Raw genomic sequence first — 26,050 nt, 5'->3', positions numbered from 1 at the left:
CTAAAAGAGGTGTGAAGAGTAACATCAAATGATTTGCCACAGATCCAACTCCAATGACAAATTCCCGAATGGATGCAAATTGAGGAAAAAGACACTTTACGCCCTAAAAAATGTATTATGTATCAGTTAATATATATCCATTTCGTTTGTGGCGTTGTTTCTGTTATACTTTCTGTTACATTTGCAAGTAGGTTCTGAGAGCTGTGACTGTTCAACTGCGCTCGAAAGTGTACTATATTTCGATTAAAGTGGGAAAGAACGAGGCGTAATTTATCTACAATCCAGAACTATATAAATCAGAAAATGTCTGCTCTAAGTCGTTCCACAAACTAGCCGAACAATTTGTCACGTAAATATGAAGTGAATTATTTTATTTTACGGGAGTAGTATTGTGCATATCTGCTGCGAAAACTCGTAGAGTAGTCTGATTGTGAACAGCTTTCATAATGTGCCTTTAAATATTGGCAGAGTCACCTGCTTAGATGTTTAAAGGTTGTTGTGACGTTACGTTGTCTTTTCACAAATACGCTAACGGCTGTGCAAATCCACCGTCTAGAAATAATTGGTCGAACACAGAAAACCAGCAAGGTGTGTGGAAGCGTTATGGGAAACAAGTTATTAAAACTGCACAGATATGCACATAGGTTCACACCACCATCTACATCTACACCTACATTTATACACCGCAAGCCGACTTTAGGTGTGTTGACGGGCACTTTATCAACCAATGTCACTTCTCCCTTACCTATGCACTCACGAATGGTCCTCGAGAACAACTAATGTAGGTAAGCCTCAGCGTTAGCTCCCAAATATCTGATTTTATTTTAAACATATTTCCGCGAGATAGATGAAGGGGAAAGTACTATATAGGCTGAATCTCCTGGGACTGTACGACCAAGGAATTTTAACAGTAAACCACGCTATTATGAACAACGCCTCTCTTCTAGCGTCTGCCACTGCAGGTGAGTGAGTATGGTTCAAATGGCTCTGAGCACTATGCGACTTAACTTCTGAGGTCACCAGTCGCCTAGAACTTAGAACTAATTAAACCTAACTAACCTAAGGACATCACACACATCCATGCCCGAGGCAGGATTCGAACCTGCGAACGTAGCGGTCCCTCGGCTCCAGACTGTAGCGCCTAGAACCGCACGGCTACTCCGGCCGGCCTGAATGAGTATCTCTGTGATACTTTCGCGTTTACTGAATGAACTTGTGACGAAATGCGATATTCTTCTTTGGACTTTCTCTGCTTCTTCTACCAATGTTTCCTGGTATGGATCCTAGACTGAAGAGCAGTATTCAGGTATTGGTAGAAAAAGGGCTTCATGGATGCATGGATGAACTACACTTCCTACGGATTCATCCTATTGATCTGTCTGGCATCCAATACACCGACGGGAAAAAAATCGTAGCACCAAGAAGGAGTTGTGCGACAAAATGACAGTTGATAGACGTGTTTCTAACTCTGAAAGATGACTTATATTCGTATTTGGGGCGGACCCCTAGTCAGTCAAGAGCACAGTAACTTCAAATTTCAGAGCGAAACTCATGGGAACTGAAAGCTTCTTAATGCAAGTTCCATGTTCCCAATGACCCCCCCCCCCAAAAAAAAAAGTATCAATAGTCGTTGGTTTAGAGGTGAATGAAAACAACTTGAAATTAACGATCCAATTTGAATTCCCACTGTATCCAGACACTTACTAGTGGATTTACTCCTTTTGTTCAACACACTATAGCGTGATTAAAATTTCTTGCTAATTGACATTTCACACGTTGGAGCTGGTTTCCTCCAAGAGCAATCAACGTCACATCCAAACTATTCTCTGTTGACAAGCTGCCACTTGTGGTGTGTTCACTTCCACTGTTTGGCTACTGTTGGGTAAGGAGCATGCATATTTCGTAACAGTCGTGTTTGTGTGTGTGTGTGTGTGTGTGTGTGTGTGTGTGTGCTTGGGTGGTTTTTCGTGAAATCTGAAGAAAAATGTTAAAATGCGTGTAAAGTCAATGGGACTTAGCTGCTGACGTCATCAGTCCTTAATCTTACACTCTGTTAACCTAAGTTTAACGTCCGCTGAGGACAACACACTCACACACTCACACACACACACACACACACACACACACACACACACACACACACGCCAGAGGGTGGACTCGAACCTCCGGCAGGAACGGCGGCGCAATCCACAACATGGCGTCCTAGACTGTGCGGCCATTCCGGGCGACTGTGAAGAAAAGAGGTAGACCCATGATTCGGGATACAAATATATCACGAAAGAAAAGACTCCAATGAATTGCCTTTAAATGACTATTGTGACATCGGTAGTGCACTGTGTGGGAATACATTCACCCAGTTTACATGCGTTTCCAAAACCGGATTTCGTAAGCCGAAGTCCCAGTTCCGCTTTTGGTTAGTCAGGTAAACACTTCAAAATCGATTCTGGAAATCTGCTTTTATAAAGCCGTTTTCCATTTCCACAATCGATTTTCGTGCCCATGTAAACAGCTCAGAAAGCCTAGTTATTTTTACGTCTTTGCGTATCTACTGAACGGCTGCTGTCAGTCCATAGCCGGCAGCTAGCAGGCGGCGTTGCAACAGTGTACTGCCAGTTGGAAGCTGGCAACTGGCAGGCGGCGTGGCAACAGTTTAGCCACAGCTAACTACTTCAACTACTACTTGGACACTGTATCGTGGCAGTCAGCCTCGACTGTAAACAAATTAGGAAAACAAACAAACAGACTCTCCTATTTCTGTATAAGAAGATAAAGCATTTCACAGAACGTAAGACTTTTTTTCTCAAAGGAAACAATTCTGGCAGAGGAGGGTAACCTTTTACAAGGTGGCACGTGAAAAGTCGTCATTTGTTTACGCTCGCAGCCAGTTGCCACAATATAGTGTCAGAGTAATAGCAAGTAATTTTAATTTAAGTATAGGCACGCCATATTTTTAACCGAGAGGACGGAATATATTATAAAGAAAAGAAATTAGCTTTAGAGATCATTTTAATTTTCGTAACAAAAATATCAATACCAACAGAATTCAATTAATAATTATTTTGTAAATGATAGAAGAGAGAAACAAAATTCCTGTGGAGTTATAGCTCAGGTACGTTCACTGAGCATCTACGTTATTGAAACTTAGCACAGACGCTGCCAAAAACTAGATGATTATTTATGGACTAGCAATAATGAAGCTTACTACTCATTTTTATAGTAGTTGGTCGTCACGAATTTACTATAGATGAGTCTGTAGGAATAATAATGGAATCCTAATGTGATGGTTGAGAGCACTTCTGCTACAAAATTTTCAAAAGCTGGGTTCAATTCTTGACAACTGCAGACAGATGTCTGGTTCCGCATCTAGACAGCTTCGGTACTTAGTTTTGTGGGCAGCATAGATCGAGAATCCTGATTCACACATGTATGTTGTGGCAAACGGGAGAAGTACACAAGGGGGTAGTATTTCTTGTTATCCAAACGGATCCCACAGTGTGAGTAACCGTCAATGTCAAAACTTGATTTCAAAATAGGGTCTGTGGCAATTTCTATCAAAAACTCATATTCATTTGATGATAGAGTGTTCGGCTTTTTGGATACAGTGAATGGGTTGACCACCCATTCGTATTTCTGCAGCTTCTCACCTTCAGCTGTTGGGAAATAATGCTCCAACAATGACATCAAGCTTCGGAGAAGTTCCAGGATTTGATGAAACAAATTCTTTCCAAGGGCAAATGTTTTGTTTTTCAAAAACTCCCTGATAAGAGAAAAACACTCGAACACTCGACCTCCCCCTCCTCGACACTCTCTGCCCAAAAATTGGTTTTCCTCTTGAATGTTCGAACTTTGTCGATAGCAGTGACCTTTGTTTCACTTTACCCTTGGAGTGAAATATTCATTTCGTTCATTTTAGAGAAAATATCAGACAAATAGGCAAGTATACACTGCCAATTTTCGTATTTAATAAGGTCTGCTGATTTGGTGTTATGCTCCAAAAGGAAAGCTAAGACTTCCAGTCTTAATTCGAACAACCGAGAGAGTGTATTCCCACGTGAGAGTCACCTCACTCATGTGTGGAGAAGCAGGGAACGATGAAGGCTTCCCATATCTTCACACAGTGCTGTGAAAAGTCTTGACTGCTACGGCCTTCATTTCATGTAGTTAATGATTTGAATGGATTCGTCAAAGACTATCTTGAACGAAACAGGAATTTGTTTCATAGCTAAAGCGTATCTGTGGAGAGCACAATGACTACTGCTGCCATTCTTGGCGTTTTCTTTTATTTTAGTTATTGCTCCGACTTTAGGACTCGACACAGCTTTTGCACCATCTGTGCACACATCTATGCAATTAGACCATGAAACTTCGTTAGTCCTTAAGAAGCATCGAATAGACGGAATATTTCAGCACCTGTTGTGTTGGCAAGTAGTGGTCTGCACAATAAGAGGTCCTCCTCTAAACATTCAGAATATTCATAACGGACAAAAGCCAATAAAGTCGCTAATCCTGCAACATCAGTGGATTCATCTATCTGCAGAGAAAATGAATTGTGTATGTGAGAAACAAGAGTGTCTTTCACATCATTTGACATGTCAACAATGCGTCTCTTAACAGTATTGTTTGATAATGGCACCGAAGATACAAGCTTTACTGCCTTTTCGTCTAGCATGCAAGAAACAATATCATTAACACACGGCTTTATGAGATTTTCTGGAATGGTATGTGCTTTGCCTGTTTTTTCCACTCGATAACTAACCAAGAAAGAAGCTTTTAATGAATTTTCATTAATTGCTTTTGCATGAGTTTTCACGCATTTCTGAGAAGCAGCTAGTTCAGCACTCTTCTTTTTGAAAAAATCCATGTCTTTAGCCTGGAAATCCGGGCGAGTACCTCCGAAATGACGGCACAATTTAACTGGAACCATTGAACTGTTCGGAAGGACTTGCGCACAAGTTACACACTGAGCTTTACCCTCCTTTGTCTCCATAAAGCCCATTTATTTCGTTGTACTTACGCTTCTTGGTTATTCCACTTCCACAGGATATTGCAACCAATGGAGTACTTGCAGCGTTTTCACATAATAAATCCGGCTGTGGAGCTTCTTGTGATTCTTCTTCCTTTGGTCGTCTTCCCTCCTCATTCATTTCAACTGGAAACTTTTCTTGTTGTGAAGGCGATGGAGAAACTGCACCCTTCTTCAGCGATCCCGACTTCAGCCACCGATCCATGTTAGAAGTAATAAACGGGTCAAAAATCGACTTATGAAATAGGTAGAGCACTGACAAAGCAAGTTTAACATTTAATGATGCCTGGGACCGCATATGTGCCAGCGAGTGCTGTGATTAGTCGACAAAGCTCGCTCCGCGCATGCGTAAAAGGTATCAGCGCATCTAGCGCCGTGAGCCGGCGCTCAAACGACCCCCGTATTGTTGTGAAACAGTCGATCAGAGAAGCCGCATTCTCCGGCAGTAAACTGTGTATGCGTTCTCACTTAGGAACCGCAGAGGATGCTTCGGAATATGACCTGAAGTACAAGTACACATGTTTTTCACACGACAAAAAAATAGTGATGAATTTGATTTTCACAGTTTTATTCCATAATTTTACTCATCATTTTACACGATTTGGTGAAAGGTTCCCGCGGACCCCCTAGAAAGAGCCGTCAGACCCCTAAGTGGTCCGCGGACCACACGTTGGGAACCCCTGCTTTAAATACACCCTGGAACGGAAATGAGCGTTAGTCACCTTTGAGACTCTACGTGGTGATTTGGTGTTAGTCAAGAATGCCTTGAAGGCGACACAGATATCACTATCAACATCTCACTGAGTTCGAACGACATCGTGTAATATGGTTAATAGGAGCTCCTTCGGCGATATTGCAGAAAAACATGTCAGGAATGTAGCCACTGTACATGAATGATGGCAGCGGTGGTCACGGGAATGTACGGTTACAAGAAAACCGTGCTCGAGACAGCATCGTGGCACAATTGAGAAGGAAGACCATCGTGGAGAGCGTGTGGCTCTGGCGCAGCGTACTGCACCTACAGTGGCAAGTTGAGAAGAAATTCCCATCGCAGCGGCACAACGAATTGTTCAATGGGACACTTCAAGGACGGCTCTGAGCCAGTCGCATAGCAGCGTGCATTCTAATGACCCCAAACAACAGCCATTTGCGATTTCAGTGGTGTCAATCGAGAGCTTGTGGGATTCGCTTTTTTGAGGCATCTGGTTAAGTCTCGGTGCCAGTGACGGCCGTGTGTCGTTTACAAGGACGCCGGTTACAGGCTTGCAACAAACCTGTATGCGTGCTACACACACTGGACAACAACTGGAGTTATCGTCCGGTTTACGATTCGTATGAAAGCAGGAGCACTCTTGTGGTTATCTCATGCACTCTGAGCGCAAATTTGTACCTGTTGTACTACCATCTATGAACAGCATTCCAGGGGGTGTTTTCCAACAGGATAACGCTCGCCCGCATACCACTGTAGTAACCCAATATGCTCCACAGAGTATTGACGTGTTGCTTTGATCTCCTCGATCACTAGATCTGTCTCAAGTCGAGCACATATGGGACATCATCAGTTGAAAACTCTAGCGTCATCCAAAGACAGCGTTGACCATTCGTATACTTACCGGAAAAGTGACATGAAACTCTACCCCACAAACTAACGTCTGACACTTGTATAACACAATGCATGCACACTTGCACACTTGCATGCTTGCATTCAACATTCTGGTGGCTGCACCTGTTATTAATGTACTAACATTTCACATTTGAAATAGCTTAGCTCGCGCTCTCATTAACCAGTGATGTTGCAGTGTTAATCACTTAAATATATTACACAGGCAAATGTATTCCCGAAATTTGGTTAATCTGCATTAATTATTATTTGGTGCTGCGATTTTTTCCCGTCAGTATAGTTTATGTATGTAACTTCATACAGACCTTGTCTGCAGTTGTGTAATCACAAAGCAATAGCTGACGTTACGTTACTTATATGTTGCCACGCGCAGTGCTGCATACGCTGTTGACAATAGAAACGCCCCACCGCACCCTATCATATTTAGTGGTAAGATGGCCCAGTGGATAGTGCGTCAAAAACTTAAAGCAGATCAAGCATGAAAACAGGAAACAGGTGTACTGAACTGTGAAAAAAAGAATCAAAATCGAAACAGTGAACGTTCGAAGCTCCAGACAGGCAAAATGAAGGTCGTGGTTATGTGGTCACGATGTGGTTTAGTGAACGGGGAGATACCTATTCAAATCTTCCTTGATTTTTTTTTTCACAAAATTGAGATTTGTCCGTCCCGTTATTGCCGTGTCCGTTCGCTGTATTCAAATGTGTGACTGCGTCGTGGTGTAACGTCCGTTAGCAACAGAGAGGTGTAAGGAACGATACTCCAGACGTACGTACCTCTTATTTGTCCTACACAGGTACATGTTATGGTTCTTGCGTTCCGTTTTGGAAGTTTTGAATCTTGTATACCTTTGTTGTAATATAGTTCACACCCGTTAATGTGTTGTTTTCATTTCTGAGAGAGATCTATGCGGCATCTCGCCTTGTCTCATTATTCATCACATTTATCTGCGATGGTAATATATTCTTACCACATAGCTCACATTCTGTAACCAAAAATGACAATTGCCAAGACTACAGAAGGAGAACAGACATGTCAGTGACCAGAAGGTAAGTTCATAAATTTCTGAAAAAAAGGACACGAGACAGATTTTAACTCGGATATTCCTCTTTGTAGTCCAACACCATGACCACACAACCAAGACGGCCTGATTCTTGCACATAGCTCAATATTCGATATCTTGAGCTTAATATGTTCACAGTTTCTACTTCGTTACTTTTTTCATAGTTCAGGAAACCTTCTTTCTGTTCTCATGCTTGATCAGTGTTCATTTTTCGACGGGCTGTCCACTGGGCCATTTTACCACTGAATGTGAGGGGAGTTCAGTTGGGAGTTTCCCTTGTGAGTATTCGCTCTTATCACTGGCTAGCGTGCAGCGGATCACCACTTCAAATCCGATCATCATCAAATATTTATTACTTAGAATTCATCATCACCATAATTTTCTCGAAATTCCGTTCGTTTCTGTCGCCCACTTTTCTCGTATCGCTATTTGCAGCTCACATACGGCCTTAGATTGCCTTCCATTGCGATAAACAAGCATTGCAAGTATTCCCCGAACGTTTACCACGGGCTTCAGATCCAGGGTACGTGGAGAGCAGTGAAAGACATCGATATCGTTATCTTGAAACCATTATTTGATGTAGCAGAAACATGCACAGATGAGTTTTCTCAATTAAGCATTAGACTTCTGTACCCTAGGTCATCATACATTCTAACCCATTCTGCCTCTAGAATCTCAGTGCAGAGTTCATTTTAGTGATCAACCAAGCAACATTTGCTGCAGATGGCTGTCTAAATCGTAACACATCCACCAGCAAAATGTCTCCTCACTCCTACCTTCTTCTCTATTCTCATGAGATACGAATCATACTGAAATCCATCCCGACCATCTAAATAATACTTCTTCTCATTAATGGAGATCACTATATCGAATTCTCAAATCCATGATAAATGTGTTTCAACATTGCCCAATCTACCTGTTTATGTGTATGTGTTAGAGCAGGTTTCTCCAGTCGTTTGTTTAGTACAAGACGTTTAACATTTGACAACATGTGTTTTTCACGCCTGGCGGTTACTAGCAACTGTAAATCAGCAACAATCTGAGAAGAAAAGCAGTTTGTCGAACTTTCTTTACGCAAAAGTAACCGTTTCGATGCCTCCGAAACTTTCTTACTTCTTCCATATTTTCCGTTCTGTCCATATCGTAATTCCAACCTAGTAATATTATAAATCACTGTACTTGGACAGTAACATTACCATCTAAGCGCCGATTTCTGGTTTTACATCACACAATAATTGTTTCCCCCGCGGCGTTGTCACGATCATGGTTCATGTGCACAGTACGCATTGTCACTAATAGTTCCTGTCTCCTATTGTAGGAAAAGCACGTATTCGCACACTAACGCCGCACAGAGGCGACTGTCTTTACACTCACTCCCACCCTATACCACATCGATCGTTGTTGTCTTGTTATATATTGCACTACCGACGTCACATGCGATACCATTTAACTGCATCTGTAAGTGTACTGCATCTCATACAATTGCATATACACTGTGTGAAACCATTAGCAATAGACAATTTTAATTCTCCTACAAATATCCATGCCATTATACAGATTTCCACTACTGTATATATCAGCACCTTCCGGTCAGTAAGCAGTTCTGTTTTGTCTGTACGTTCTACATCTACATCTACATGATTACTGTGCAATCCACATTTAAGTGCTTGGCAGAGGGTTCATCTAACCACAATCATACTACCTCTCTACCATTGCACTCCCGAACAGCGCGCGGGAAAAACGAACACCTAAACCTTTCTGTTCGAACTCTGATTTCTCTTATTTGATTTTGATGATCATTCCTACCTATCTATGTAGGTTGGTGACCATAATAAATTTCTTCCAATGCTAAGTGTTGTATTTCACTGATCACCCTGCTCCCGGACTTGAACTTGTCAGTGGCTACGATATGGCACGGTTTATTGGAAACTCTGGGTGCTTCATAGCATCTACATCATCACGCCTCCAATTGTGCGACGTATAAGACGTTTTCTACGCGGACATGTGTCTGGATAGAAGCGCACAATGTTACTAAGATCCGTATAATTAGGAGACCAAAAGATGCCATATCAGCAGTAAATCAGTAGCCCACTCGTCTACATCATCATCTTTATACATACTCGGGACGCCGCCATACGGTGCAGGACAAAAGGTTCCTTTTATCAGTACTAGAAATTTCCTTTCTTATTCCACTTCCAAACGAATCAAAGAAAAATTACCTGTCTACACGCTTCCGTACTAGCCCTAACATCTCTTATCTTCGTCGTCCTTACGCGGTAGCAAATTGATACTGAAATCAAACTCAAATGGCGATTCACCAAATTTTCTCAATCGCATATCGCGAAAAAAAAACCGGGCCTTACTCCTCAGAGTCTCATCTGAGTTCACGAAACATCTCCGTAATACTCGGGTGTTCATCGAACATACTCCTAACAAATCAAGTAGAACGCCTCTGTATTGCTTCTACATCTTCCTTAAATAGAGAATGGCTGGGTTCCCTAACACTAGATCGTTACTCACGAATAGGTAGCACTAGTGTCTTATATGTGGCCTCATTTACAGATGAGCTACACTTTCCTATGTACCTACCAAAAAACCAAAGTCGACGTTTCTCATTCCCTTCTATCGACCTTACGTGCCTACGCCTTCAATTTAGTGGCAGTTTGCAACGTTATACACAAATATTTCATTGGTAAGACTGTGTCCAGCAGCTCACCTCAAATACCGTTCTAGAATATTACAGAATTGTTTTTCGTGTTCATCCGCGTTACATTACCTTTTTCTACTTCAGAGCGAGCTACATTTCCTCGCACCAAACATAAATTTTGTCGAAGTCATCCAATATCCACCTACGATCACTTAACAGCAACACTTTTCCGGACATCATAGCGTCATCAGCAAACGGTCTTAGATGGCTACTCACTTTTTCCGTCTGAGTATTCAAATATATGGTGTTTTCTAGATACGTTGGTCAAGATATGACGAAATGGCTGAAAGAATGCAATTGAGTCGCAAAATACAACAAGTAGGGTGATATGATGTGTTCGCCAAATGTGTCCTTTTACATGGATGGCACAGCCCAGCAGTGCTTCGAGAACAACTAAAAGAAGATTGATAGATGGTGCAAACTGCAGACCAACTTGAAGAAAGCATTTAGGGAGAATTAGAAGCTAGTCCGCTTAGTGCCAGATCAATTGAAGAAGGAGGACCAACGTCATGCGGTAACGATGCAGTCTTACATAAAGAATATTTAGGCTCTATACAACATTGAGACTCCCAATAAAAATCATGCCCTATCGGCAGCCATGATACCGAATCTCCGTTTGCATGTTAAGCTGTGGAACTGAAAATTATTTCACAGTCATATTTCGATAAAAGCTGTGTCATATGCTGCAAGCGTTCCCCAGTCCTTGAAGGAACAGTAATATTTGATCAGGACACAGGGTGGTCAAAAGCAGCATGAAAGGCTAGTAAGAATTTGTCATGGCAGATTTTGCTGAGAAATAAATGTTAAGAAAAAATTCGATACATTGCACCGTTACCGAGTTGATTAACGTTACAATTAGCACACTAGGGACGTTGTCGACAAACGTGTTCTTCCTTTGCTTTCCTAAAATTTAACATGAAAGCGATACGAAAGTTCTAAATAGGGCGGTAGTAAGAATCGACCCTGAACCAGAGGCCGAGCAGTCTCGTGAGTTATCACCTAGAGTATGAGAATAACTGACGCTAACTGTATCTGGCGGCCCACTTTAATTTACGTGTGCAACGTCCTGATCGGCTAACTTGACCAACGAGTATAGCTTCTGGCCCGTAAAGAGAATGAATCGTCGGCTGAAGATATATTAACGAAATTTTTTAGAAATTAAAATGATTGCAGGAGCTTCCTTCTCAACGCGACTGTAGTTTCTCCTAGCTTTTGTCACCGTTCCTGATGCCTTTCAAAATTATGTCGCAGAACATCTCTGATTCCATATTCAGAACAATCTGCTTCAATGTTTGACGTTTTATTTGGGTCTTATGTTGGGAGACACTTAGTATCTAGCAAACTTCGTTTTAATTTCTCGAATGTATGTTGATGCTAATTGCTCAAAATCCGTTTGGCGGCTTTGCATAATAATCTGTGAAGCATTTCACTCATGGATGCTGCATGTAGAATGAACTTCCAGCAGTAATTAAATTGGTCTAGTACAAGTCATAGCTTGAACTTCTAGGGAGCCCAATGGTTTTTAATTGTTCCACTGTCTTGCGATCTCAGTCTTATGCTACGTTCAGATAGATTGTGTACTAGGTATTATGGTTCAAATGACTCTGAGCGCTATGGGACTTAACATCTGAGGTCATCAGTCCCCTAGAACTTAGAACTACTTAAACCTAACTAACCTAAGGACATCACACACATCCATGCCCGAGGCACGATTCGAACCTGCGACCGTAGCGGTCGCACGGTTCCAGACTGAAGCGCCTAGAACCGCTCGGCCACAGCGGCCGGCACTAGGTATTATACTTGACGCTGGAGAAGCATGCATTTTCCTTTGTTCCATTTTAAATTTACTGTTAACAAAATTTTTAATGCAGATTCCTAATTACACAAGAGTTCTGGCAGCGTTTTTCCTGAGACAATAATGTCGTCCACTTAGTTCACATCATTAGTAGGCTTGCAAGTTGATTGTCGCAAGTATCACTGGAACAAACTCTGGGAACTGGAAACTGCAAATGTAATCTCTTGTATCTGTAAATAGTGTATCTGTGACCAAAAATCGCAGTGTATCGTCACCCAACGATGTTTGCAAATAGGCCCTTTTCAAGTCCACTTTTGCAAACTGTACGCTGCCAGCTAATTCAGACATCAGTTCTTCCTATCCTGAAACTACATTGCAATCAGTTATGGACTGCACATTGACTTATAAATCTCCACAGGTTTTTGTACTGCCACGAATGGCATCACCCATCGGCTACTGGTAAGAGATTCAATAATGCCATTTTGTTCTACGCCATCTAGTCCTTGTTCTACTTTATTCTTTAACGCAAAAGGTAACATTGTTTACTTTGTTGTATATTGACACATCCTTTGGCTTCAAGGTGCTGTGAACTTTGCAGCTTTCGACACTATTTATTGCTACTGAAAAAATTTTATCACATACTTACAACAGCTTTTGTACTGTACATTCGGAACGTCTATGTTAATCTCAATCACTCCTTCATGAGTCGTGGAGCCTAGAGTATTGAACGCATGAAGGCTTAGGAAATTTGTCGCTGGTTGTGAACTGACAACTACGTGTGCGCCCATTTGCTAAGTTATTTGTGTGTAGCAATCGTTATAAATTGACTGTGGACCAGTTTTGCTAGTCACTATAGATAAACAGGGAACCCTCGAAATTCATCTAGTATCTGTGATCCGGATTTATCGTACTCTTGTACATTCATTCTAGAAATTGTCAAGCCTGTGTCAGTTTGATATTTCTGTGGCTATTAACTCGGAGTCTCACAGATAAAACCTTTGACCGAGCGGTTCATTGTCAACATTACTGGAAATTTTATTACGAGTAATTTTTGTGTGCCTGACGCTCTTTTTAGTTTGCTTTGATGAGTTTTGTGTTACACATTTTGAATTCATGATTTGTCTTTTTAAAATAAATGATTTGTTTATTTCGACAGAAACAATCTTCGTGCTTGTCATTAATTCCACAGAGTAAACAAGATCTTAGTTTTCCTCTAGTGAAACTGTTCACGGACTGTTGTTTCTGTCTGTTGCCTTGCGACATGGATTGAGGGCCACACCACTGGCTTGGCTGTGCAGGCGGTGTTTTCACGGTAAACACGCTAGCGTCTTCTTACTGAGGCGTCTCTGTCGTTACTAACAAATGTTCATGTGTCCATACCAATGGCAAAATATCTTTCAAAGACAGATTAGTCAGTGTAAGCAAATCTTTGATTAATTACCAGGGAGTGCATAAGAAGCATGTGATAAATGGGAGAATCAGCGTAAGACTTTATACGCTTGTCATTGTTTTACTGAACTTTGCTGTCTCTAGGTAAGCCCTGTAACTGTGCTACCCGCTCTTTTTGACCCTAATTTGGTTTCTTATAGTACCGAAATAATTTCTGTAAGGCTGTCATAACATGCATTTGAACCTCAAAATATGATTTTAACTGATCTTTAATTTCAGAATATGACAGTGTCACTGGATCAGTTTCAGGACTCAAATTTTGGAGAATTTTAAATGTGTCAGGTCCAGCATTTGCAATTAGAGAAGCTTTGTGCTCGACGTCACCTGATACTGGGTGCTTATAATTAAGGTCAGCAACTCACAGAGGTGCAGTTTCAGTTGTAATCATCAAATGACACTGTAATTTGGTAGATATGCAAATGCGCTAATTCGAAACCAATTTACGCTGAAAAATAAAATAGTTCCAGTTTTGGCCACCAGGTGCCAATCTGGCATTGCACACTGTTTGTATGACGTTAACACATCCACGCTGTCATTTGACAAGTCATAACGTAAGTGAACAATACGGCTATCGAGAAGCAAGACTGTGTGCTGTAAGTGAAAGTCTTTTATGTGAGTGACAGCAATCACAATGCAGCGTTGCTACAGTACCGTTGACTGGAAGATCTGGGGGATAGGCCCGATTCATTAAATGGTTTAAGAGAGATGACAATTAAATTCCGAAACACAGATGACCTTGGCGTTGCACGTGAAAGAGGACGACGTCCTATCCTGGTGAAACTAACTGAAGAGGGCGCTGTTGCTCTAACTGACCATACATAAACAGTGAATCCGTATGTCCAGTAAGTAAACCACAATTTAATGCAATTTCTTTGTCTCGTATACAATTGCATGCCGTATGAAAGAGCTTAGTGCAGATGTAGAACGATAACTAACGTTGAGAGGGCAGCGATTCATTGCATATTCTCTATGCCTTGATGAAAGTAACGACGTATATATATATATATATATATATATATATATATAAGACTGCGCTATTTTCCTTGTTTATGAATACTGTTGTTGTTAGAACTGGGAACTTCACACGATCTGCAGGACTGAATCAGAAACAGTCAAAACCCTTGACGTTTGCTACCTATAATAGACCAGGTATAACTTTCTGTGGATATGAAAGACAGATCTGTTCCTGAGCTTTCTGACCCTCAGCTAATTTTTAATCTAGCATTTGTTACTGTCATAGAAAGTCATCTGAAAACTCTTAATGGCTCTTTGCAAGGAAAGACAAGTAAATTGTATGTCACTAATTTCTAAAATTCACGCAGTGCAAATGAAACTGGAGGTACGGAGAAATCCTTTCCAGGACCATAATACCACACTTTTTCCGAATGTGATGAAATTAGCAGTTAGTACTAATAATGACTTTCATGAGGCATTCGTTCAATTTCTCAATAATTTGAATGTCACATTATCAAAAGGATTATAGACATTAAGGTGAATTGATATCTTTATGTCACGCCGTTCGGTTGCCAGAACTGTGTCCACAGACCTAGAATTAGAATTAATAGTTCTGCAATGTTTCGAGAATTTCAGAAATGCGAATGAAATCATTACGTTTTATAATGGGCGGGAGTGGAGGAGAAAGAAAAGGAAAGGGAAGGAACTAACGATACGAGATGCATTGGGACTTTATGCATAAACAGTGACGACCGGTGAAAAATGTGCGCCTAAGCAGGACTCTAACCCTCACTCTCCCTCTCACTAGGCAGTGGCGTTAACCACTGCGCCATCGTGACACGCTGTTCTTCGTAAACGTGATGACTATCGCGGCACACTCCCCGGCCGACTCATATTCCCACCTAGCGCCTCCTATCCTCGGTCCCCATTCGCGTCCTTCCATGCTCACTAATTTTACACGCATCCTAAAAGTTTTTCATCACCCCGGTTCCCAGAACTCCTGAAGATACACGTTGACTGTGGATATTGTATCACACACGCAATCCCTTTGACTGTTTAGAGATGTCACTAAACCCGGCCAAAGATGTAAACAACGATTCGTGAGCAGCGCCTATTACACGGAGGGGGTCCAGCAGCCGATAAGTTCCAGTCATTCCACCATAAAGGAGGTACACGGCTCGTGTTGTCTGTTCTTCAACCATGCCTAGACGATCAATACCGCGGTTCGGTCGACTCCGCATTGTTAGTTTGTACCATGAAGGGTAGGATGTCGAACGTAAGTTAGATCCGCACTGAACTTGTGGATTCATTCCACATCGAGCAGAATCAGTGATATGAACATGTAGAGTCTGTTCTTCCGGACATATCCAAAAGAACATACACACCGAATTCTTGCAATATAGTTTTATTATTATCTTCCACGGGAGAGATTTCCTCAACTCATTTAAAAGTGGCAGCTATAAAGTGCATGTTTGGCTGCACATACTTGCGTGAAAAACTTTGTCCAGCCTTAAACTTTTGCAAATCGAAACATCGTTCACAAATAACAGAAAGCCATTTGAAGGTTTCTCTTAGACTGTACACAGTTAGTAGTATTTTTCCAGGTAGTCCATAACTTACAGGGGTACATGGGGGACGTACATCATAAAATACACTAATACCTGCATTTTTGTGTGTGCTATAAATCTATCGTAAATAATAAAACAGTTTTGCATTGAACCCGCCGCCACTGAATTCCCTATCACGCCCTGGCTGGTTAAGCCGGGCACCCTTACCTCACTTCATCTCTCTACACCTTGACGTAAGCTTGCGGGTAAGTTGCCCGGATCTATGTCCATTATTGCGTATTATTTCGTAAAGGAATTGCGGAAATCCGTTTTTCGTAGCTCTGCTTTAGTGGCGCCCTCGTCGGTAGCATTGCCATTGCCATCATGCAGTATTGATTATGTCTTTCCGCTGCTATACATAACATACGACCAGAATCTCTTTATAGTTTCTACCATGTTTCGAGACAGAGTTGCTTTTTGGAAACTTTTAAAACCATCGCACATTAAAGACCGTGCTAAGTTTCGAGCATCGGAAATTTTAAATCTGTTATGCCTTTTTCATTCCTTCTACAACAGTGTCCTGACAGTTTTTGTGCACCATTGATTTTGTTTCCGTTTCTCTCAATTTCTGTCAACACTACACCACTGAATTTAAGCCACATAGGATCAGCGCATCCGTACTTAATGCGGAAGCAATGGAAATTCTCTTTTAGAAAGATGACAAGCGAGTTTTATCTATTTCTTAAAAAGGATGAACTTTACTTTTATTTTTAGTGGGATTGGGTGTCAGGATATTCTGTCTCGCTGTAAAAACCTTGTAGTCGCCATCTCCTGAATTAATCATGAAGCTCTCTATTTGCACAGATTTTTCTGTCACTTAAGAGGTCAAGTACGTTATGGCAGTTGATTACATTTCGCGTGTTCTCCTGAACTAAATGCTCAAAATAACGAATAACTGCAATTTTTAAAATCTTGTATGGCAGATTACATAGACTATGAAAGCAGTGCTACATGTTGTTAGAATATAGACTGGCTAGGTTCTTTGTCGTTAGGTAAAGTCTCATTTCGTGTTTAGAACAAGTTCTGATATTCTGAGGTGTGCAATCGTAAGAAGCTGAGTCTCCAAATCTTCTTTTTTGGCCGACAGGCTTTTATTCATTGAAGTACATGGTTCTTTTTGTAGATCTAATATATATATATATATATATATATATATATATATATATATATATATATATATATATAAGAATTCTTATATGATGCTGAACGTTAAGCGGGAGCTTATTATCCAAAATTCTCTTGCGCAGCAGCAAAGGCAATTTGAACAACAACAACAGCAGAAATATTTGCTTCATCAGTTTGCTATAAATTTGCACAGTGCTGCCGGCCTTCCGTAATTCCCTTCTGCACCCCTGTGTGTCACTCCCAGCTTTTCGAACATACCAGGAAGTGAAGGAAAATTGCGACTCATACGTGTGCCGTTTACAGTATTTCAGGTAGAGGATCATTCTTTACAAAAGTCGTTTTTCTAGAATTGCGTTGAGCATGAAACATTTCAGTTGCTTTGTAAACTTACTCCAGTGAAGGAACCAATAGCGTTATCGTTTTCTGAAATGTACTGGTGGCTCAATTTTATTTTCTTAAGCACATCATGGCTTCCGGTATTGAGTTTCACCAGCAACAAGAAACCAGGCCAATCTTCTCAGGCGTGGGTGGCCGACTACCGCAGTTTAAGTAAGAAATATATTTATGGTCATTGTCAAAATTCCTGTGCAGACACTTTGATGTGCCACATCGTTGACAGTTCTACCCTGGACGTGGAGGTATTTTGCTACGCTTTGCGTTTATAAGATCTGACAGAAGAGGAGATTTCCTGTTAGATGTGTCTCAGGCTACAGTGTAACTTTTTGAAGACACAAGAACGTTACGTCACTGCATGCAAATGTGTTTTTCACTGACAACCTAATCGTGTTCATCGGGATTGCGCCGGTGGATGTTGTACAATGTCCCTTTCTGGTGCAGATTTCCCTCGCGTCCTTAGCTGCTGACGCAACCAGTTTACAACGATGCTAGCTCTGGTCATTGTACAGAACAATTATTTCCTGAAAGACCATTTTAGAGAAGTTGTTGACTTCTCGCCAAGAGCATGGAAGCAACATAAAACAATAGCGCACCAGGTACTCGACAAGATACAGGAATCAGCCAGGAAATGGAAGGAGCAGTCCAATTAGAAGGTGAGAGTGAACGAGTTCTATTTTGAAAAGAAAGTCGTTGTGAAGTCTTTCAGAGCTCTCAAATAAACACAAATATAATTGCCATAAATTCATTTTAGTTTACAATGGATCACGGCGCAACCGACGGATTGCCCCTACTAAACTGGTAGAGCTCGAGTCCATCAAAACAATGAAATCAGTTGGATTTCCGCACTCTTATCACATCAAGATTTTTTTCGAGTAGAGAGAGATAATATGGACTTTATTTTAGTCCTATTGTTGTTGCTTAATGAGAATTTTTTGACCTAGAATTTCATTGCCATTATCTAATTACGTGTGTCAGCTGGGAGTTACAATGGTTACTTACCTGTGGTGTGAGTCATTTCAAAAAAAGCTGAGTGTGGTGTATAATCTCTATACCTGCTTGTTGATAGTACTTTGTTAATAAAGAAAATGAAGGGATGAGTTGCATACTTACCGGAATACATTCTTTGAAAAAAACAGGTCGCAAGGTCACTTGGAGATATGCTCCTTATATTCTATTGATCTTTTCGTCTGTTAGAGATAGAAAATTTTGTAATCTTACTCCGAGCCACTGTCGTCTTTTCGTTTGTGGATAGTGTCGTTGTTTGCCTGCTGTGACTCGCCATGCCTGAGTTACATGTATGCTTTCATTGTGGTTTCACCGGTATCTGTATTGTGTCCACACCATGGATGCGTGTTGACGTGATCTCAGCTGTTGAGCTACGTAGATCTACGCTATTGTAGTATAGGGACTATTTCGTAGATTGTTCTTGCCAGTGCTTCCCATTTCGCAGTATCTATGCGAGGGGATGAGTTTCTTTTTCATAGAGTAGTGAGATTGGTAGCATGGAGAGTGTAAGTCATTTTTAGAGGTGAGTCGTCATGCAGCATTAAAGGAATTGTTATCCAAGACGGGATCCTGCAGACCACACATTGCGCTAGGCAGGAGACTGTCCGTAGAGATCAATACACATCATATTAATTTTTTGCTTCTGAGAGAGAGTCAGTATGCAACTGTTAACCCACAACTATCAGTTTCAGGTATCAGGAGAGGTGAGGTGAAGTTCATAGTTACTGAAGAACAGACGTGGCATTTCACGTCTTACATTATGCCAGTAGATCTGTGAAACAAACCAAGGGTTTTGTAACCAATGTAGCTCAGCCGTTTGGAAGTCATGAGTTCGCTTAAGTCGATGGTATGGTACAATAGGTTTACAATTACGATTCTCAGTTCTTACAAACACAAAGGTGTGACTAGAATCACAAGTAAATTGTTCACTTAGGCTTAATGTAAAGTTGTAATTTTTCGTCCTATGTTGTATCTGTTTGTGTGTATGACAAAATGATCAGGAAGTTGTGCAGCTCGTGTATCCGAGAGAGTGCATCACCACAGGGAACGTTCAACTCACGAGTGGCTTGAATAGAGTCACAGAGTATCTGAGGCGATACGTCGTAGGTTATTATATCTGCATCTATCATTTTGTTATTTAGTTGCATGCTAGCATAGATAATATTGGCGTTAGTAGTGATGGTAAATAATTACAAATTCTTCTTAAGGCGTGATGATAAATATATGGGTGATTTACAACTGTTTCATGTACACACCCTGCCGTATAATCAATAGATTAGTACGAAGCACGTACACTAAAACATGAACAATCACTCCTATTTGACACTTTTCATGAATAAAGCTAGATTTTGTACTTGTGGACCACTGTTCACTTATTCTAAATAGTTTATAAGCACTTATATTTATGTACATTTGTTTCCATAAGGCTTAATGGTTTCATTATTGGTGTATTATCAGATACATTGTTATTGTTTTGTTTAAAATTTTGTGAAGATTTGTTTAAAGTCAACTGCTGCTTGGCACATGTGAGATACGAGCAGATTTGGACCAGCCGTGTTGCTTCACGGACAGCCGGCACACACAGTCCGACTGGTACAGACGGACAGACGTTTTGGCGGCAGAACAGTGGCGGCGAGAGGCCACCCACCTGTTGCTGGGCGATTGACCCACATTCTGGACTCTGCCTGTAGCTTTCCGAGCAGTGGAGCTCCTGAGGTGCGTGACTTTCCCTGCTTGACGGCTCCAGAAAGGGAGGACCTGAACGATGGCAGACGTCCAAATACGACTACTTGGTGTTCATGGAGCAGACAGCTTGGCGCCTGGGGTGGAGTGGCTGCATTGTGCATCACTTCGGCTCGACAATATACCGAGCGTTTCTGAAAGGCTTAATATCTCTCTGACAAGACTTAACGAGGATCCACTGCAGTGCGTTTTTCTATGAGTATTGATATCCCTTCCATAAAATGACAATAATTTCTCCAGGCTGAAGTTCTTCACAATTTATTTGTGTCATTTTTGTGTTTTGTTCTTGTAACAGTTTGTTTTTCTGTTTCGGTATTTTATTGCAATTTAGAAGATTGTTGAATTTATGTAAGATAATCACATCTGACACTTGATATCTATGCTCATTAATTTTTGTGTTCACAATGAAGCCGCAGATATTATGCTGTCGTTGTTTCTCCTGATGCACAGTTAATAAGTTTTGAATAACAGTTACTTAGCTCTGATCTTATTGCTTGTGATTGTTATTAAACGGTTCACATGTTTTATTTTTTTAATACGGTTTGCAGACGTAAATGTTACTCATATAACTGTTTGTTTGCAATTATTTGTAAATTAATTTTTCCACCAAAGTAGTTTACAGCTGGCACATGCACACCAGGTCACTTTGATGTGTTATTTACACATGTCACATTTAACACTTAACCCATGTTTTTTGCGATTAAATTGTATGTTAATATTTTGAGCCACATACACCTTTATCTGCCATTGTGCATTAGTCCACTTTTGTTTATTGTTTGTACATACGACATTTTAGCTGTGATACTCATATTATCCTTGGCATGATTACGAAGTGTATAAGAAAGTTTCTGCACTCTCATCAGTTAAAGAGAAAGTGTGTTGTTTTTCTGGATAAGACCGATTTGTGTTTAATTGCTTACATGAGTGTTTGAGATGCTAAAAGAGACCATGCAGTAATATATAATAAATGTCAACATCCCCGAGCTTGGATTTACACCCCTTATTCAGCAGTAAAATGGATGTATGTGAGTTACTCTTGGGCTCCCTGAGGATGTTTGCGTGTGCGATGGTGATTAATTATATTTCATTTTTGTGTTGAGGTAGAATAAGCTGAACACCTTTTTCCATTTTTTCTTCTGGTTAATTAACACAACTGTAAATTAGAAATTCAAATTTTTGCTTATCTTTTCCCTACTAACTTGATGTATGTGCGACTGTATGCGCGCAAAAATGTAATGCGAGTGGGGACTTGCAAAAGATGATAAATCCTTTGGGCTCAAATTTCTTTCACTTTAATTATTCAGATCATGCCAACGTTTAAAAATTAGCTCCCTTATACGTAATTACGAATGTACTGTGACCGACATGATGCTTATGAACACATTTGGGTACTACGTTCATGGGTGTCCAATGACATGGAATAATCGGAGGTAATGTGAATGGGTTTGTGTTTGGGAGAATGATTTGTTGGTTAGTTACGACTGCAGCTGTGTGAAAGCAAGCTTTCCGGCCAGTGATAGAGAAAATGCCGCTTTATTGGTGTCACTTCAGAGTACAAGGGAGGGGCACAAGCCGGCCGAAGTGGCCGTGCGGTTAAAGGTGCTGCAGTCTGGAACCGCAAGACCGCTACGGTCGCAGGTTCGAATCCTGCCTCGGGCATGGATGTTTGTGATGTCCTTAGGTTAGTTAGGTTTAACTAGTTCTAAGTTCTAGGGGACTAATGACCTCAGCAGTTGAGTCCCATAGTGCTCAGAGCCATTTGAACCATTTGTACAATTTGGAGGGGCACAGGTGCAGCTGTATCGGGCACCCCTTCAGACTCAGTCACTGCTCTTATGGGGAGAGTGACAAATTGACAGACGTCACTAGAGCAGCAGATGGTCTCCCAGCCACATGCAGAGAGGTGATCTTTGGGGTGCAAAGTGCATAGTCCCAGAGGCTTGCGACAAAGGCTTTTTTTCAGGTTCATTTCCCCAGAAGTGACAAAACAGCGCTCTGACAGCTTATCTCTGTGGAGTACTGTAAATTATTTTTATTTTTCAGATATACTCTCGATGTTCTTTTGTGGACCGTTCTGCGAGGTCCGTATGTCCTACGATTATGAAAAACGTTTCTCCTCAATGGCTGAAATAGGCTGAAGCGCCAGAACGCCCAGCACACTGTCCCCGGAATAGCTATTGCGTTTTTTAGGTGTCACATAGCCACCCACATGTAGTGGCTTCTACGGGAAGCAGAGAAATAGTGTCTTGATTGGGAATCCGACAGTGAAGTAAGAAGACGTATCAGAGGGCGCCTGTACTCTGTAACAAAACGTAATGGGACTGGAGCCCCCGGTAGCTCAGTGGTGGCCGGCACGGTAGCTCAGCGTGTTCGGTCAGAGGGTAACGTGCGCTCTGTAATAAAAATACTGAGTTAATCGACCATCAACGAACTTAAACGGATGTCTTACGACGTCCGCTCCGAGCAGACGCAACGAACAAAAGCAAACAAAAATGAGAATATAGAAAAAAGTGGTCAGCGCGACAGAATGTCAATCCTAAGAGCCCGGGTTCGATTCCCCCCTGGGTCGGAGATTTTTCTCCGCTCAGGGAGTGGGTGTTGTGTTGCCCTAATCATCATCATTTCATCCCCATCGACGCGCAAGTCGCCGAAGTGACGTCAAATCGAAAGACTTGCAGCCGGCGAAAGGTCTACCCGACGGGAGGCCCTAGTCACACGCCATTTTTTTTTTTTTTATGGGACCGGAGGACAGGAATTTGTCTGTCTTCTGGAGGGAAACTGTACTGAGAGAGGAAATTTATACGACTGGTGTAAAGAAGCGCTGCCGCATTTCGATTGCCATTTTCCAGTATTTCGTTTATATTCCCCGTGGAGTGTTTTTGGAAATGATTCTGAAGTGACGGAGGAAAAGGTTCGAGTTTTGGAAGCGAGGCGAGACAGACCGTATATTCGGGCGGGAGCCTTGATTAGCAGTAAATCGTGGCTTCCGGTTTAATTTGCGAGGCAGTCGAAGATCCTGGGATGGGAGGAGGTGACGGAAGTCCACTATTTGAGTTGCCGTGGAGACATTGCAAACTCTAGCAGGTATAAGGTGAACGCTTTTCAGCTCCGGCGCATTAGGAATATTTACCGAGAAATCTCACTGTCCACGGTGTGTTCTTTCAAAAAAGTAGCAGCCACTGTTCAGTGTATGCATATCGTGCTAGCTTGCAGCTTTGTAGCTTACAATCACTGTCAACTGCAGTATAATCAGTCAGATCACGGTATCTATATTTAAAGTAGGAGGCGTAGTACATCACTTCACCAACTCCTCATCGTGGTCAACCGTACACCAGGTATACTTTATTTCATTAAGTGGGTCTTCAGTTGAATTAATGTTTGTTTATTTATGTTTATTTTTTTATGTCCTTCTTGACCTTTGTGTAGCAAATCTGTCATCTTCAGCATGTCATCTCTTTTTCCGAGAAGATACCGTTCCGCGATCATATATTAAGTTCGCTCACTTATGTGGAAGATAATAAAAGGTATTTACCAGTGCAATACATGGTGTCAACTTCAGTTTAAATGATAGGGCATAGATCAGTCATTTGCGTATAAATATTCCATTGTGTTTAGTTTTAGAGTGATGTAGCTAAGGGTTGTTCTATGTTGTATATTATTCCGGGGCAGAAGTTCATTATAGGTACCCAACATTACCTTCCCACCGGACACTACGTAGAGGTTGAATTTCTGCTGACGAGCCAGTTTTTTTGCTGTTGGAAACTGGCGTATAAGGTCACTTCTGACACAGCGTCTAGTGCCAGTATCTACACAACCTGCGTGTATGACGTCATGCTTTTGCCTCTGGTGCTGGTATGTAGGCCTACGTAACCCAAATCTTAAATTTATGCTGCGCTCTCACTTTTTGTTAACTGTTTCCAAACCAAAGTTCATTCTCTTATCTATGAGGGCCTGCTGAAATATAATGCTCACTAATTTTCTATGTGTAAGCTCTTCAGGCTTCGTAAATAAAAGAAATGTTATTAACTTTCTATGCCACTGTTCTTCATCTCTATCTATCTGCAACCTTCTGCAGCTAGAGTGTCCAAACTGTAGCGCGTAACATGGCAAAGTGTAACGCTACTATGACGGTACCCTCTCCTTCAGTATGTCAGTGCCATGCCGTACACGATGATTTCGACATCTGGAACTATACGACGGCTTGAGTATACCGTCTTCGATTATTCTCCACACGGTTCCGAATTGGCTCCATCCGATTTTCATCTGTTTCCAAAACGTAAAGAACACCCTCGGGGACTTCACTGTGATAGTGATTAAGCGGTGCAAGCAGAGGTGAGGTTGTGCCTCGTCAACGAAGTCAAACATCCTACAGTGACAGTCTCAACAAACTGGTCTCTCGTTAGGAAAAATGTGTTTGCCTATTGTATGACTATGTTGGTAAATGCATATGTAGACGTGAAGAATAAAACTGTAGATTGTAAATAACATTTGTTTATTTATAAAACTTATAGAGTTTTCAGATTAAAATTTGGGGGCATTACTTTTCATCACGATGTCGTAAATATTTGACATTTGCTCTAAATTGTAAAGCTTTCATGTCATTTAGGGAAGATGTTGCAACAGTTTAAAACATAGTACATAAAAGTATAAAACAGCTGCTTACTAAGGTTTTGCCTTTAATATTACTGAAGTTGTCTGCAACGTTGTTACCATACAATCTCTCAAGTGGGCAGTGCGACGAAAATAGCTGTAAATCTCTCATTAATTCGCTTGAAAGCGTTGCCTGTATCGACTGAAATTACAAGTGTGATGTGAAAATGCAATAATTTTGGCATTAACGGCATCATTCATAGCAAATATGTAATTTGATTATTACAGATTGTGACCCCACTGCAACAGAACTTTAAGATTGGTAAGAATCGTTCATGTAGTGCTTTTTTCAATGTTCTTAGTAAAAAATTTTTGTGGGTTAAAACCTAAATACACTAACGATAAAAACATTCGCAATACCAAGGAGGAGTTGTGCAATATAAACGAAAGTTGGTAGACGTGTTTCTACATCTGAAAGATGACGCGTAATAGAAGTTCACACCAGTCACATAAGAGTGGCGCTAGTAGTGGCACTATGAGGACACAAATCAGGTTTGCTTTAAATACACGCTGTAACGGCTGTGATCGTTAGCTACCTTTCAGATTGGACGTGGAGAGTTCATACTAGTCAAAAATACCTTCAAGGCGACAAAGACGCTATTATCAAAACCTCACATATTTTGAACGACGTCCTGTAATGGGGCTACGAAAATCTGTGTGTTCCTTCTGCGGCACAGCAGAAAAAATTGGCAGCAAAGTAGCCACTGCTCCTGATTGCTGTGGTCACAAGAATGTGCGGTCGGAAGAAGACAGGGCTCCTGACGGCCCTGTGGCACTCCCAAGACATAAGACCGTCGTGTTCGGCGTACGGCTCTGGCGCATCGTACTGCGTCTGCATTAGTTATTCGAGTAGCAAATGCCTCTGAGCACTATGGGACTTAACATCTGAGGACATCAGTCCCCTAGAAGTCAGA

This window comes from Schistocerca piceifrons, chromosome X, assembly GCF_021461385.2.
Source record: "Schistocerca piceifrons isolate TAMUIC-IGC-003096 chromosome X, iqSchPice1.1, whole genome shotgun sequence".
NCBI lineage: Eukaryota > Metazoa > Arthropoda > Insecta > Orthoptera > Acrididae > Schistocerca > Schistocerca piceifrons.
The sequence above is the reverse complement of the archived record's forward strand: the minus strand, read 5'-3'. Positions refer to the sequence as shown.